This window comes from Lathyrus oleraceus, chromosome 6, assembly GCF_024323335.1.
Source record: "Lathyrus oleraceus cultivar Zhongwan6 chromosome 6, CAAS_Psat_ZW6_1.0, whole genome shotgun sequence".
NCBI classification, from domain to species: domain Eukaryota; kingdom Viridiplantae; phylum Streptophyta; class Magnoliopsida; order Fabales; family Fabaceae; genus Lathyrus; species Lathyrus oleraceus.
In genome coordinates, this window is record NC_066584.1 from 110,583,674 (window position 1) to 110,597,494 (window position 13,821).

Sequence of the window (13,821 nt, forward strand, 5' to 3'; positions counted from 1 at the left end):
GTCCCAATAGAAGTTTCTCACATCGTGGAAGAATTTCTTCTTGCGGTGGTACTCAAGATCAGGGGGTACTATATCAGCAACTAGGTAATTAACGAAATCTGCATACCAGGGTACGTTACTTATTGCTAAGGAATTTTGGGAATGCTCATAAGGATCTAGGCTATTATCTTCAATGGTTTCTACTCTAGCGATCAGTCTATCATAGGCAAAATCATCATTTATGGGTACTAGTTCTGGTTTTAGATGTTCTAGCCTAGAAAGGTGATCGGCTACTACATTTTCAGTGCCTTTTTTATCTCTTATATCTAAATCAAACTCTTGTAGTAATAGAATCCATCGGAGTAACCTAGGCTTGGCATCTTTTTTACTTAATAGGTAACGAATGGCAGCATGATCGGTGTAAACTATAATTTTTGCTCCTACTAGATAAGATCTAAATCTGTCTATAGCGAAAACTACAGCGAGTAATTATTTTTCAGTTGTTGCGTAGTTAAGTTGGGCAGCATCTAGGGTTCTACTGGCATAATAAGTGGCATGTAATTTTTTATCTTTCCTTTGTCCTAGAACGGCTCCAACTGCATAATCACTAGCATCGCACATTATCTCGAAAGGTTCCGACCAATCAGGTGGTTTTATAATGGGTGCAGAGATCAATGCTTGCTTTAAAAGATTAAATGCGTCATTACATTTTTCGTCAAAAATGAATTCGGAATCTTTCATTAAAAGTCCAGTTAAAGGTTTGGTTATTTTGGAGAAGTCCTTAATAAAACGCCGGTAGAATCCAACGTGTCCAAGAACGCTTCAGACTTCTCTGATGGTTTTTGGGGGTTTTAGGTTTTCTATAACTTCTATTTTTTCTTTATCTACCTCTATACCTTTTTCGGAAACTATATGTCCTAAAACAATTCCTTCGGTCACCATGAAATGACATTTTTCCCAATTTAGCACGAGGTTCACCTCCACGCATCTCTCCAGGATTTTCTCAAGGTTAGCAAGACAATTGTGAAAATTGAATCCGCAAACCGAGAAATCGTCCATAAACACTTCCATGATACCATCTAGGTAATCTGCAAAGATTGACATCATGCAACGTGGGAAAGTAGCTGGAGCGTTACAGAGGCCGAACGACATTCGTCTGTAGGCAAAAGTTCCATAAGGGCATGTAAAGGTAGTTTTTTCTTGATCTTCGGGGTGAATAGGTATTTGGAAGAATCCAGAGTATCCATCTAGATAGCAGAAGTAAGAGTGTCTGGCTAGACGCTCCAGCATCTGGTCTATGAATGGTAAAGGGAAATGGTCCTTCCTAGTTGCTTTATTTAATTTTCTATAATCTATACACATCCACCATCCTCATTCTAAACGTTTTGCTACATGTTCGCCTTTATCGTTTTGCACGACTGTGATGCCTCCCTTTTTAGGTACTACATGCACAGGGCTCACCCACTTACTATCCGAGATCTGGTAGATTATACCTGCCTCAAGTAACTTAAGAACTTCTTTCTTTACAATATCACTCATTGTAGGGTTTATTCTTCTCTGATGTTCCCTAGAGGGTTTTGAATCTTCTTCTAACGAAATCCGATGCATGCATACGGATGGGCTTATACCTTTCAGGTCAGAGATATTATATCCTAAGGCTGAGGGATATCTTCGTAAAACGTCTAAAAGTTGGTTCGTTTCCTCATGGCTCAAGGTAGCACTAACTATAACTGGACGGTTCAACTTTTCATCGAGGAACTCATATCTCAGGTTCTTAGGCAGTTCCTTAAGTTCTAAGGTTGGTTTCTTAGGGATGGCATAGGATCTGGGGTAAGGGATAAACATTCGTAAAGGTTATCATCGATGTAAGGTTCTTTAAAGTCATCATCTTCCTTTATGGGGGTTAATGGTAACTTAATTGTTTTTATAATTTCTTTTTGTTCTAATTCTCTAACACATTCATCAATGATATCTAAGGCATAACACGAGTCTCCCATCACAGGTGCCATAAGAAATTTCGAAAGTATAAATTCTATTTTCTCGTCACCTACCTCAAATGTCAACTTTCCTTTCTTGACATCTATTATGGCTCCTGCAATTGATAAGAATGGTCTACCTAGAAGGATTGGTATATCATTGTCCTCTTTGATGTCCATGACGACAAAATCAGTAGGGATAAATAGTTGACCTATCCTAACAGGAACATCTTCTAGAATTCCTATCGGATATTTAACGGATCTATCGGCTAACTGAAGTGACATCTTAGTGGGTTGTAATTATCCTAAGTTTATCCTCTCACAAACTGCTAGAGGCATTAAACTCACACTAGCTCCTAAGTCTAGAAAAGCTTTTTCGATGACATGATTACCCAAAAGGCAAGGAATGGAGAAATTTCCGGGATCTTTATCTTTCTTTGCTAATTTGTCCTCGGAAATAGCATTACATTCCAAAGGCTTCGGATTGTCAAGTCTACGTTTGTTGGTAAGGATGTCTTTCAGAAACTTTGCATAAGAAGGTATTTGGGTGATGGCTTCTGTGAAAGGGATTTCTACATGAAGTTTTTCTATAACTTTAATAAATTTTTGGTACTGTTTATTGATATGGGTTTGTTTGAGTCTTTGGGGATATGGTATAAGTGGTTTATATGGTTGGGGCGGTACGTAAATTTTATCTTTAGGTTCTTCTCCTTTATCTCGACCATCCTGGTTTTCAGATTCCTCTGGTTCCTTTACTTTGTCCGGGGGTTTGGTACATTCCTTAGAAGTTTCGGGTTCACTCAATCTTGGGTTTGGTGGCTCATAACAAGCGTTCCCACTTCGTAGGGTAATGGCATTGGCTTGTCCTCTCGGATTTTGTTGAGGTTGTCCAGGGAATTGTCCTCCAGGTGTAGTCTGAGGGGCTTGGTTTAAAGCTACCTGAGAGATCTGGGTTTCAAGCATCTTTGTATGAGTAACTATTTGGTCAACCTTGGTTCCTAACTGAGTAATCAATTTGTTAACATGAATGTTTTGGTTCATGAACTCCTTGTTTTGTTGGGTTTGAGCGGTGATAAAATTTTCCATAATTTTCTCAAGGCTCGGCTTTGGTGGTACAGGTTGTATAGGTTGATTTGATCTAGGGGCTTGATAACTAGGTCTCGGAGGTGCATTATTTTGAATAGGGTTATTGTTTTTATAGGAGAAGTTAGGGTGATTCCTCCATCCAAGGTTATAGGTATTCGAGTATGGGTTCCCTTGGGTGTAGTTCACTTGCTCAGAGTGGGTTTCGTTTAATAGATTGCATTCTGCGGATTGGTGTCCTTTGGTTCCACATATCTCACAATCCGACGAAACTGCGGCTACAGTATTCGAGTTTATGCACATATGCTCGACCTTGAGGGCTAATGCGTCCATTTTACCTTGCATCATGTCTATAGAGCTTAGTTCATGCACTCCTCCTTGGGCTTCCTTCTTCTCCACTGTCGCTCATTCGACTCCCTATGATTGATGGTTTTGAGCCATGTCTTCGATGAGGGCACTAGCTTCAGGGTAAGGTTTGTTCATCAGAGCACCGCCTGCGGCAGCGTCGATGGTCATCTTTGTGTTATAGTGAAGTCCATTATAGAAGGTTTGAATGATTAACCAATTTTCTAAACCATGATGTGGGCATGCTCGTAACAACTCTTTATATCTCTCCCAAGCTTCGAACAACGATTCTCCATGGTTTTGGGTAAATCTAGTTATATGGTTTCGAAGAACGGCGGCCTTCCTCGGGGGAAAATATCTAGCAAGAAAAACTCTTCTAAGGTTATCCCAAGTCGTAATGGAATTGGGTGGAAGGGAATCTAACCATGATAGGGCTTTATCTCTGAGGGAAAAAGGGAATAATCTTAAACGTGTTGCCTCAGGAGAAGCTCCATTGGTTTTAAAAGTATCTGCTAATTGAAGAAATATTTTTAAATGCTGGTTAGGGTTCTCGGTAGCGAGACCCGCGAATTGTCTTTGTTGCACTAGCTGTAACAGGGATGGTTTAAGTTCAAAATTATTGGCTGGGATGATTGGGTTTACTATACTAGAACTAGGTTCTTCATTAGATGGTTGAGCGAAGTCCTTAAGAGGTCTTTGGTTTTGATCTTCGGCCATAGCTCTCTTAATTCTATGAAAGAATAAACGTGCGCGAGCGTAACGTTCAGGTTCTGCCAGAGGGTATACTAAGCTTAAACTTCCGGTGCTGCGGGTTCTTCGCATCGACCGGCGGGAAATAACCTAAGTCTAAACGATATAACAACAGGAAAATGAAATTTGACGAAATTGGTCCCCGGCAACGGCGCCAAAAACTTGATGCGTGCTTTTCGCAAGTGTACGAACGCGTCAGAGTAATATAAAAGATTGTCGAATCCACAGAGACCAAGTGTCAAGCTATCGTTATCTGTTGTTATGGTGTTTATCAAAGGCAGTCAAAATAAGTGTTTTTCGTAGTGTGCAATGAGAAGTAAAGTATTGAATAAAGATTAATTAATAAAGACAGGGTCGAATGTAATTCACGTAATTAATTGATAATCCAAGTACTTGCTAGTAGAGCTACTTATGGGCAGTGTTTCCTACTTTGAAAAGAACTAATTTAACAGGAACTGTCGCTTTCGCGTATTTAGATCCGAGTTGTACTCCCTAATCAAACCCTCTTATTGTCACTTATAAAAAGGCGCGCATTGCGTTAGAGTAGTAAACCTATTTTTAAGAAATATAGTATCTTGACTAAGTTGAAAAGTATTATAACCTGGACTTCTTAACCAAAAGAGGTTCTTACGAACCAGACTCTAAACTTATAAACGCGTCCGAAAATAGTTTTAAAATCTCTTTTCTTCTTAATGTTAAAAACTCCTAATGAACTAAACAAAGCGCTTTCGCTGTTTTTGAAATAGTTAAAAACAATTAAGTTTATAAAGACGTTGGACGGCTTTCGATCTTACCCAACGGAATTGAAGTGCGGGAAAACTTAAGTTGAAAGTTAAAATAGCCCTTAAGTGTTTCTACGAACAATTGTACGGATTATCGGTTCAATTACGATCCTTACATTCTAACCTTTTAGATTTAGTTAGACATGGTAAAATAAAAGTGCATTAAAATAAATAAAAGTAGTGCGAGTGCGGAAAGTAAATAAAAGTAGTGCGAGTGCGGAAAGTAAATAATTTAAAGCGAGTGCGAGGAAATAAATAATTTAAAGCGAGTGCGAGAAATAAATAAAGTAAAGCGAGTGCGAGAAATAAATAAAGTAAAGCGAGTGCGAGAAATAAATAAAATAAAAGCGAGTGAGGGAAATAAATAAAGTAAAAGCGAGTGTGGGAAATAAATAAAATAAAAGCGAGTCCGGGAAATAAATAAAGTAAAAGCGAGTGCGGGAAATAAATAAAGTAAAAGCGAGTGCGGGAAATAAATAAAATAAAAGCGAGTGCGGGAAATAAATAAAGTAAAAGCGAGTGCGGGAAATAAATAAAATAAAGACAAGAAATAAAAACCTGCTCCAATCGGAGGGCTGAGTAAATTGCAATGCGGAAAAGAAAATGGCGCCAGGATTAACTTCCTTCCAAAGTGCTCCAAACTCGATTACAGACTCTATCACAGACTTGATGACACAATTGTGGTAATACTCCAATGCGAAGCGATTACCACTATAAAATACTGAATATATGCCTAAGTGAAACAAGGTTGCTTCTGAGTTTGCCTCTGCTCTAAGTTTGAATGATTGTAAAACTGAATTCGCGTTTCTATTTATAAGCAAATAAAAAAAGTGGAATTGACTTGGATGCCCTTCAACTTGAAAATAGAGGAAAGCGTTTCCTTCTTGTGGCGCCCGCCACAAGCACAAAGTGGGGCGCCTTAGTGGATGTAGTGGGGAAACGTGGGAGCTGAGGAAGTTGGACTTGGACACGTCATGGCTTGGTCTGTGGCGCCCGCCATGGGGTAGGCCATAAGCACAAAATGCTGAATTTTAGGGTTTTTAGCTCTTTTTCACTCCTTTTCTCGATCGGGGCTCCGATTAAAGTAAAAACCTGAAAACAAAGGAAAACACAGTAATAACACAACAAAATGACAATAAAACGACTAGAATGCATGTGAAATCGGAGTCGAAAATACGTAAATTTCAGTGTTATCAAACTCTCCCACACTTAAACCTTTGTTTGTCCTCAAGCAAAACATTATAAAGCTCATGAAAGAAAAACCGGTGTAAACGAGTGCTTCAGGTAGAAATTATAAGTTCAAGTCGGAATGCAGTGATAGGTACTAACTGAGTGAACTAAGGGTATCATGATGACACTAATCCGCAAACACGGACATAAACTTCATTCCTATATTAACCAACCCATATTATCCCACAATACCTAGGCCTACCTCTTCATCTCTTTTTGTGTCCTTTTCATTCAGGCGCAATCACATTAAGCCCGTTATCCGTACATGCTTCATAGTAGAGTGACCTGTTAGTGATTATGATCAGAGCTTGGGGTTTCTGGCACATAAACATGTGTAAACCCTTTTATTGGACCCAACTGTAGTTGTGGGGGATCGGATGGTAATCCGCCCTACCGAGTTCAGTGCCAGATACCTCTGAACCAGCTAGCAGTGGGTACTGCTTTTCTTTTTCTTTTTCTTTTTCTTTTTGTAGTAATTTTTTACAATCCTTTGGTTTAAACGACTTTGTGAGGGTCACCTATACCGGAGTTGCCTTTTTGCTTTATTTTATTTTTTTGTTTTTCTGGATCATTCACTTATTTGCATCGGTCCCCTACGTAGAGGATGCGTAGGCTGGAGCTGACTGCTAGGATAAACTACTGAGGACTTATACGGAAATGATGATTAAGGCCATGGTATATGGGGTTTCAGGAATGATTCCTATATTTACAAAGCTTATGGTGCTAAAACAGATACTGATGTTTCGCAAAGTTCTCCCAAGTCACCGTATCCTTACTCAAAGCATGTCCTTAAAACCTGAAAACTTTCGAAATAACACTATTTTCTTTTGCAAAAAATTTTGGTGGGGCTAAAGGTATGGGGAGGTAGGATTGTACTAAGGATCTACTATATTTGGTGACTCGTCAGACTCATACATTATACTAAAAAGCAAAATAGACAACTAAAAGGAAATAACAATAAATAAACTATCTAAAAATAGTAAAGAAAAAGCGATAAACGATAAAAGCAATAAAGAAAAGACGATAGAGTCTCCTCCCACACTTAAATCGAGCATTATCCTCAATGTTGCGAAATAAGATAAGGAAGAGTTACCTGGCAACCTATTGCTGACCACTAGTGCCCTCGCCATCCTGAGGTGGACGACGGGATCGGGTACGACAACGGTCTCTCTGATCCATCCTCGCCTGCAGGGCATCCTGAGCGGTCCTCACCTCTCGAAGGTTACCCAAAATGGAACCTTGAGTGGCTTCAATGAGTGCCATGTGTCACTGGTGGTATTGTTGCTGACGGGCTTGTGTATCGGTAATCGTAAGCAGGGACTGTAGAACAGTGTCGTAGGACCTGTCTGTCCTCTGCTGCGATTCTTGCATGAAGCTCATGTTATCCGCCATTTTAGTCTCGATGCAAAATATGATAAGATAAAATAAAAGTAAAATTAAATAAATGCGAAAAAGTAAAATGAAAGAAAAACCATGGGTTGCCTCCCACACAGCGCTTGGTTAACGTCATTAGCTTGACGATTAGAATTTATACACCTGTAGTAGTAGGAATTGGTGGATCAATCAGGGTGTGACTCGAGTAGTATGATGGAATGTCTCCTCCTTCGTAGAGCTTCAGTCTTTGTCCATTTACAATGAATGGACTACAAGTATCGTTCTTGATTTCTACGGCTCCGGATCTCAGAATGTTGGATACATCGAAAGGACCAGTCCATCTTGAACGTAGCTTTCCAGGGAAGAGTCGTAACCTAGAGTTAAAAAGGAGAACAGGATCGCCTATATTGAAATTTTTCTTTACTATTCTTTTGTCGTGATAGGCTTTTGTCCTCTCTTTATATATTTTTGCATTCTCGTAGGCAGATTGCCTAAGTTCTTCTAATTTATGAATGTCTAGGGTACGTTTTTCTCCAGCGGCCAGGTAGTCTAAATTCAAAGTTTTAATAGCCCAATAGGCCTTATGCTCTAATTCGAACGGTAAGAGACAGGATTTTCCATAAACTAGTTGATAAGGAGTAGTTCCTATAGGGGTTTTGAAAGCGGTTCTATAGGCCCATAATGCTTCTTGAAGCTTTTGAGACTAGTCTCTCCTAGAAATAGAAACAGTTTTCTCTAGGATTTGTTTTATCTCCCTATTAGACACTTCTACTTGGCCACTAGTCTGTGGGTGGTATGGTGTTGCTACTCTATGCCTAACTCCATATTTTCTTAAAAGTTTGTCAAATATTCTCGATATAAAGTGTGATCCTCCATCGCTTATGACTAAACGCAGTGTTCCAAATCTAGGGAATATATAGTTTTTAAATAATTTGATTACTACCCTAGTGTCGTTTGTGGGTGCAGTTATAGCTTCAATCCACTTAGACACATAGTCTACAGCTACTAAAATATACCTGTTTCCTAAGGATGGTGGAAAGGGTCCCATGAAATCTATACCCCATACGTCAAAGAGTTATACTTCCTGAATGTTTCTTAAGGGCATTTCATCTCGTCTTGAAATGTTTCCAGTGCGTTGACATCTATCACATTTGACAATGCAAGCCATGACATCACGCCACATGGTAGGCCAGAATAGGCCAGCTTGAAGAATCTTGGCATATGTCTTAGAGGTGCTCGCATGTCCACCATAAGGTGCAGAATGACAATGCTCGATAATATTATTTACCTCTTCTTCTGGAACGCAACGGCGAAAAATGCCATCTTTACCCCTTTTGAAAAGGAGTGGTTCGTCCCAATAGAAGTTTCTCACATCGTGGAAGAATTTCTTCTTGCGGTGGTAGTCAAGATCAGGGGGTACTATATCAGCAGCTAGGTAATTAACGAAATCTGCATACCAGGGTACGTTACTTATTGCTAAGGAATTTTGGGAATGCTCATAAGGATCTAGGCTATTAACTTCAATGGTTTCTACTCTAGCGATCAGTCTATCATAGGCAAAATCATCATTTATGGGTACTAGTTCTGGTTTTAGATGTTCTAGCCTAGAAAGGTGATCGGCTACTACATTTTCAGTGCCTTTTTTTATCTCTTATATCTAAATCAAACTCTTGTAGTAATAGAATCCATCGGAGTAACCTAGGCTTGGCATCTTTTTTACTTAATATGTAACGAATGGCAGCATGATCGGTGTAAACTATAATTTTTGCTCCTACTAGATAAGATCTAAATCTGTCTATAGCGAAAACTACAGCGAGTAATTCTTTTTCAGTTGTTGCGTAGTTAAGTTGGGCAGCATCTAGGGTTCTACTGGCATAATAAATGGCATGTAATTTTTTTATCTTTCCTTTGTCCTAGAACGGCTCCAACTGCATAATCACTAGCATCGCACATTATCTCGAAAGGTTCCGACCAATCAGGTGGTTTTATAATGGGTGCAGAGATCAATGCTTGCTTTAAAAGATTAAATGCGTCATTACATTTTTCGTCGAAAATGAATTCGGAATCTTTCATTAAAAGTCCATTTAAAGGTTTGGTTATTTTGGAGAAGTCCTTAATAAAACGCCGGTAGAATCCAACGTGTCCAAGAACGCTTCAGACTTCTCTGATGGTTTTTGGGGGTTTTAGGTTTTCTATAACTTCTATTTTTTCTTTATCTACCTCTATACCTTTTTCGGAAACTATATGTCCTAAAACAATTCCTTCGGTCACCATGAAATGACATTTTTCCCAATTTAGCACGAGGTTCACCTCCACGCATCTCTCCAGGATTTTCTCAAGGTTAGCAAGACAATTGTGAAAATTGAATCCGCAAACCGAGAAATCGTCCATAAACACTTCCATGATACCATCTAGGTAATCTGCAAAGATTGACATCATGCAACGTGGGAAAGTAGCTGGAGCGTTACAGAGGCCGAACGACATTCGTCTGTAGGCAAAAGTTCCATAAGGGCATGTAAAGGTAGTTTTTTCTTGATCTTCGGGGTGAATAGGTATTTGGAAGAATCCAGAGTATCCATCTAGATAGCAGAAGTAAGAGTGTCTGGCTAGACGCTCCAACATCTGGTCTATGAATGGTAAAGGGAAATGGTCCTTCCTAGTTGCTTTATTTAATTTTCTATAATCTATACACATCCACCATCCTCATTCTAAATGTTTTGCTACATGTTCGCCTTTATCGTTTTGCACGACTGTGATGCCTCCCTTTTTAGGTACTACATGCACAGGGCTCACCCACTTACTATCCGAGATCTGGTAGATTATACCTGCCTCAAGTAACTTAAGAACTTCTTTCTTTACAATATCACTCATTGTAGGGTTTATTCTTCTCTGATGTTCCCTAGAGGGTTTTGAATCTTCTTCTAACGAAATCCGATGCATGCATACGGATGGGCTTATACCTTTCAGGTCAGAGATATTATATCCTAAGGCTGAGGGATATCTTCGTAAAACGTCTAAAAGTTGGTTCGTTTCCTCATGGCTCAAGGTAGCACTAACTATAACTGGACGGTTCATCTTTTCATCGAGGAACTCATATCTCAGGTTCTTAGGCAGTTCCTTAAGTTCTAAGGTTGGTTTCTTAGGGCATGGCATAGGATCTGGGGTAAGATAAACATTCGTAAAGGTTATCATCGATGTAAGGTTCTTTAAAGTCATCATCTTCCTTTATGGGGGTTAATGGTAACTTAATTGTTTTTATAATTTCTTTTTGTTCTAATTCTCTAACACATTCATCAATGATATCTAAGGCATAACACGAGCCTCCCATCACAGGTGCCATAAGAAATTTCGAAAGTATAAATTCTATTTTCTCGTCACCAACCTCAAATGTCAACTTTCCTTTCTTGACATCTATTATGGCTCCTGCAATTGATAAGAATGGTCTACCTAGAAGGATTGGTATATCATTGTCCTCTTTGATGTCCATGACGACAAAATCAGTAGGGATAAATAGTTGACCTATCTTAACAGAAACATCTTCTAGAATTCCTATAGGATATTTAACGGATCTATCGGCTAACTGAAGTGACATCTTAGTGGTTTGTAATTATCCTAAGTTTAACCTCTCACAAACTGCTAGAGGCATTAAACTCACACTAGCTCCTAAGTCTAGAAAAGCTTTTTCGATGACATGATTACCCAAAAGGCAAGGAATGGAGAAATTTCCAGGATCTTTTTCTTTCTTTGCTAATTTGTCCTCGGAAATAGCATTACATTCCAAAGGCTTCGGATCGTCAAGTCTACGTTTGTTGGTAAGGATGTCTTTCAGAAACTTTGCATAAGAAGGTATTTGGGTGATGGCTTCTGTGAAAGGGATTTCTACATGAAGTTTTTCTATAACTTTAATAAATTTTTGGTACTGTTTATTGATCTGGGTTTGTTTGAGTCTTTGGGGATATGGTATAGGTGGTTTATATGGTGGGGGCGGTACGTAAATTTTATCTTTAGGTTCTTCTCCTTTATCTCGACCATCCTGGTTTTCAGATTCCTCTGGTTCCTTTACTTTGTCCGGGGGTTTGGTACATTCCTTAGAAGTTTCGAGTTCACTCAATCTTGGGTTTGGTGGCTCATCATAAGCGTTCCCACTTCGTAGGGTAATGGCATTGGCTTATCCTCTCGGATTTTGTTGAGGTTGTCCAGGGAATTGTCCTCCAAGTGTAGTCTGAGGGGCTTGGTTTAAAGCTACCTGAGAGATATGGGTTTCAAGCATCTTGGTATGAGTAACTATTTGGTCAACCTTGGTTCCTAACTGAGTAATCAATTCGTTAACATGAATGTTTTGGTTCATGAACTCCTTGTTTTGTTGGGTTTGAGCGGTGATAGAATTTTCCATAATTTTCTCAAGGCTCGGCTTTGGTGGTACAGGTTGCATAGGTTGATTTGATCTAGGGGCTTGATAACTAGGTCTCAGAGGTGCATTATTTTGAATAGGGTTATTGTTTTTATAGGAGAAGTTAGGGTGATTCCTCCATCCAGGGTTATAGGTATTCGAGTATGGGTTCCATTGGGTGTAGTTCACTTGCTCAGAGTGGGTTTCGTTTAATAGACTACATTCTGCGGATTGGTGTCCTTTGGTTCCACATATCTCACAATCTGACAAAACTGCGGCTACAGTATTCGGGTTTATGCACATATGCTCGACCTTGAGGGCTAATGCGTCCATTTTAGCTTGCATCATGTCTATAGAGCTTAGTTCATGCACTCCTCCTTGGGCTTCCTTCTTCTCCACTGTCGCTCGTTCGACTCCCCATGATTGATGGTTTTGAGCCATGTCTTCGATGAGGGCACTAGCTTCAGGGTAAGGTTTGTTCATCAGAGCACCGCCTGCGGCAGCGTCGATAGTCATCTTTGTGTTATAGTGAAGTCCATTATAGAAGGTTTGAATGATTAACCAATTTTCTAAACCATGATGTGGGCATGCTCGTAACAACTCTTTATATCTCTCCCAAGCTTCGAACAACGATTCTCCATGGTTTTGGGTAAATCTAGTTATATGGTTTCGAAGAACGGCGGTCTTCCTCGGGGGAAAATATCTAGCAAGAAAAACTCTTCTAAGGTTATCCCAAGTCGTAATGGAATTGGGTGGAAGGGAATCTAACCATGATAGGGCTTTATCTTTGAGGGAAAAAGGGAATAATCTTAAACGTGTTGCCTCAGGAGAAGCTCCATTGGTTTTAAAAGTATCTGCTAATTGAAGAAATATTTTTAAATGCTGGTTAGGGTTCTCGGTAGCGAGACCCGCGAATTGTCTTTGTTGCACTAGCTATAACAGGGATGGTTTAAGTTCAAAATTATTGGCTGGGATGATTGGGTTTACTATACTAGAACTAGGTTCTTCATTAGATGGTTGAGCGAAGTCCTTAAGAGGTCTTTGGTTTTGATCTTCGGCCATAGCTCTCTTAATTCTATGAAAGAATAAACGTGCGCGAGCGTAACGTTCAGGTTCTGCCAGAGGGTATACTAAGCTTAAACTTCCGGTGCTGCGGGTTCTTCGCATCGACCGGCGGGAAATAACCTAAGTCTAAACGATATAACAACAGGAAAATGAAATTTGACGAAATTGGTCCCCGGCAACGGCGCCAAAAACTTGATGCGTGCTTTTCGCAAGTGTACGAACGCGTCAGAGTAATATAAAAGATTGTCGAATCCACAGAGACCAAGTGTCAAGCTATCGTTATCTGTTGTTATGGTGTTTATCAAAGGCATTCAAAATAAGTGTTTTTCGTAGTGTGCAATGAGAAGTAAAGTATTGAATAAAGATTAATTAATAAAGACAGGGTCGAATGTAATTCACGTAATTAATTGATAATCCAAGTACTTGCTAGTAGAGCTACTTATGGGCAGTGTTTCCTACTTTGAAAAGAACTAATTTAACTGGAACTGTCGCTTTCGCGTATTCAGATCCGAGTTGTACTCCCTAATCAAACCCTCTTATTGTCACTTATAAAAAGGCGCGCATTGCGTTAGAGTAGTAAACCTATTTTTTTAAGAAATATAGTATCTTGACTAAGTTGAAAAGTATTATAACCTGGACTTCTTAACCAAAAGAGGTTCTTACGAACCAGACTCTAAACTTATAAACGCGTCCGAAAATAGTTTTAAAATCTCTTTTCTTCTTAATGTTAAAAACTCCTAATGAACTAAACAAAGCGCTTTCGCTGTTTTTGAAATAGTTAAAAACAATTAAGTTTATAAAGACGTTGGACGGCTTTCGATCTTACCCAACGGAATTGAAGTGCGGG

At 39.3% G+C, this 13,821-nt stretch overlaps 2 non-coding genes across 2 annotated transcripts; both read left to right on the forward strand.

Annotated features, from left to right (window-relative positions):
* Positions 1–3,609: 3,609 nt before the first annotated feature.
* Positions 3,610–3,716, forward strand: LOC127099569 (small nucleolar RNA R71). Its single transcript, XR_007794059.1, has one exon. It is a non-coding gene; the product is annotated as a small nucleolar RNA R71 (small nucleolar RNA).
* An 8,764-nt stretch (positions 3,717–12,480) lies between these two features.
* Positions 12,481–12,587, forward strand: LOC127099570 (small nucleolar RNA R71). The gene has a single exon (XR_007794060.1). It is a non-coding gene; the product is annotated as a small nucleolar RNA R71 (small nucleolar RNA).
* Positions 12,588–13,821: the final 1,234 nt, after the last annotated feature.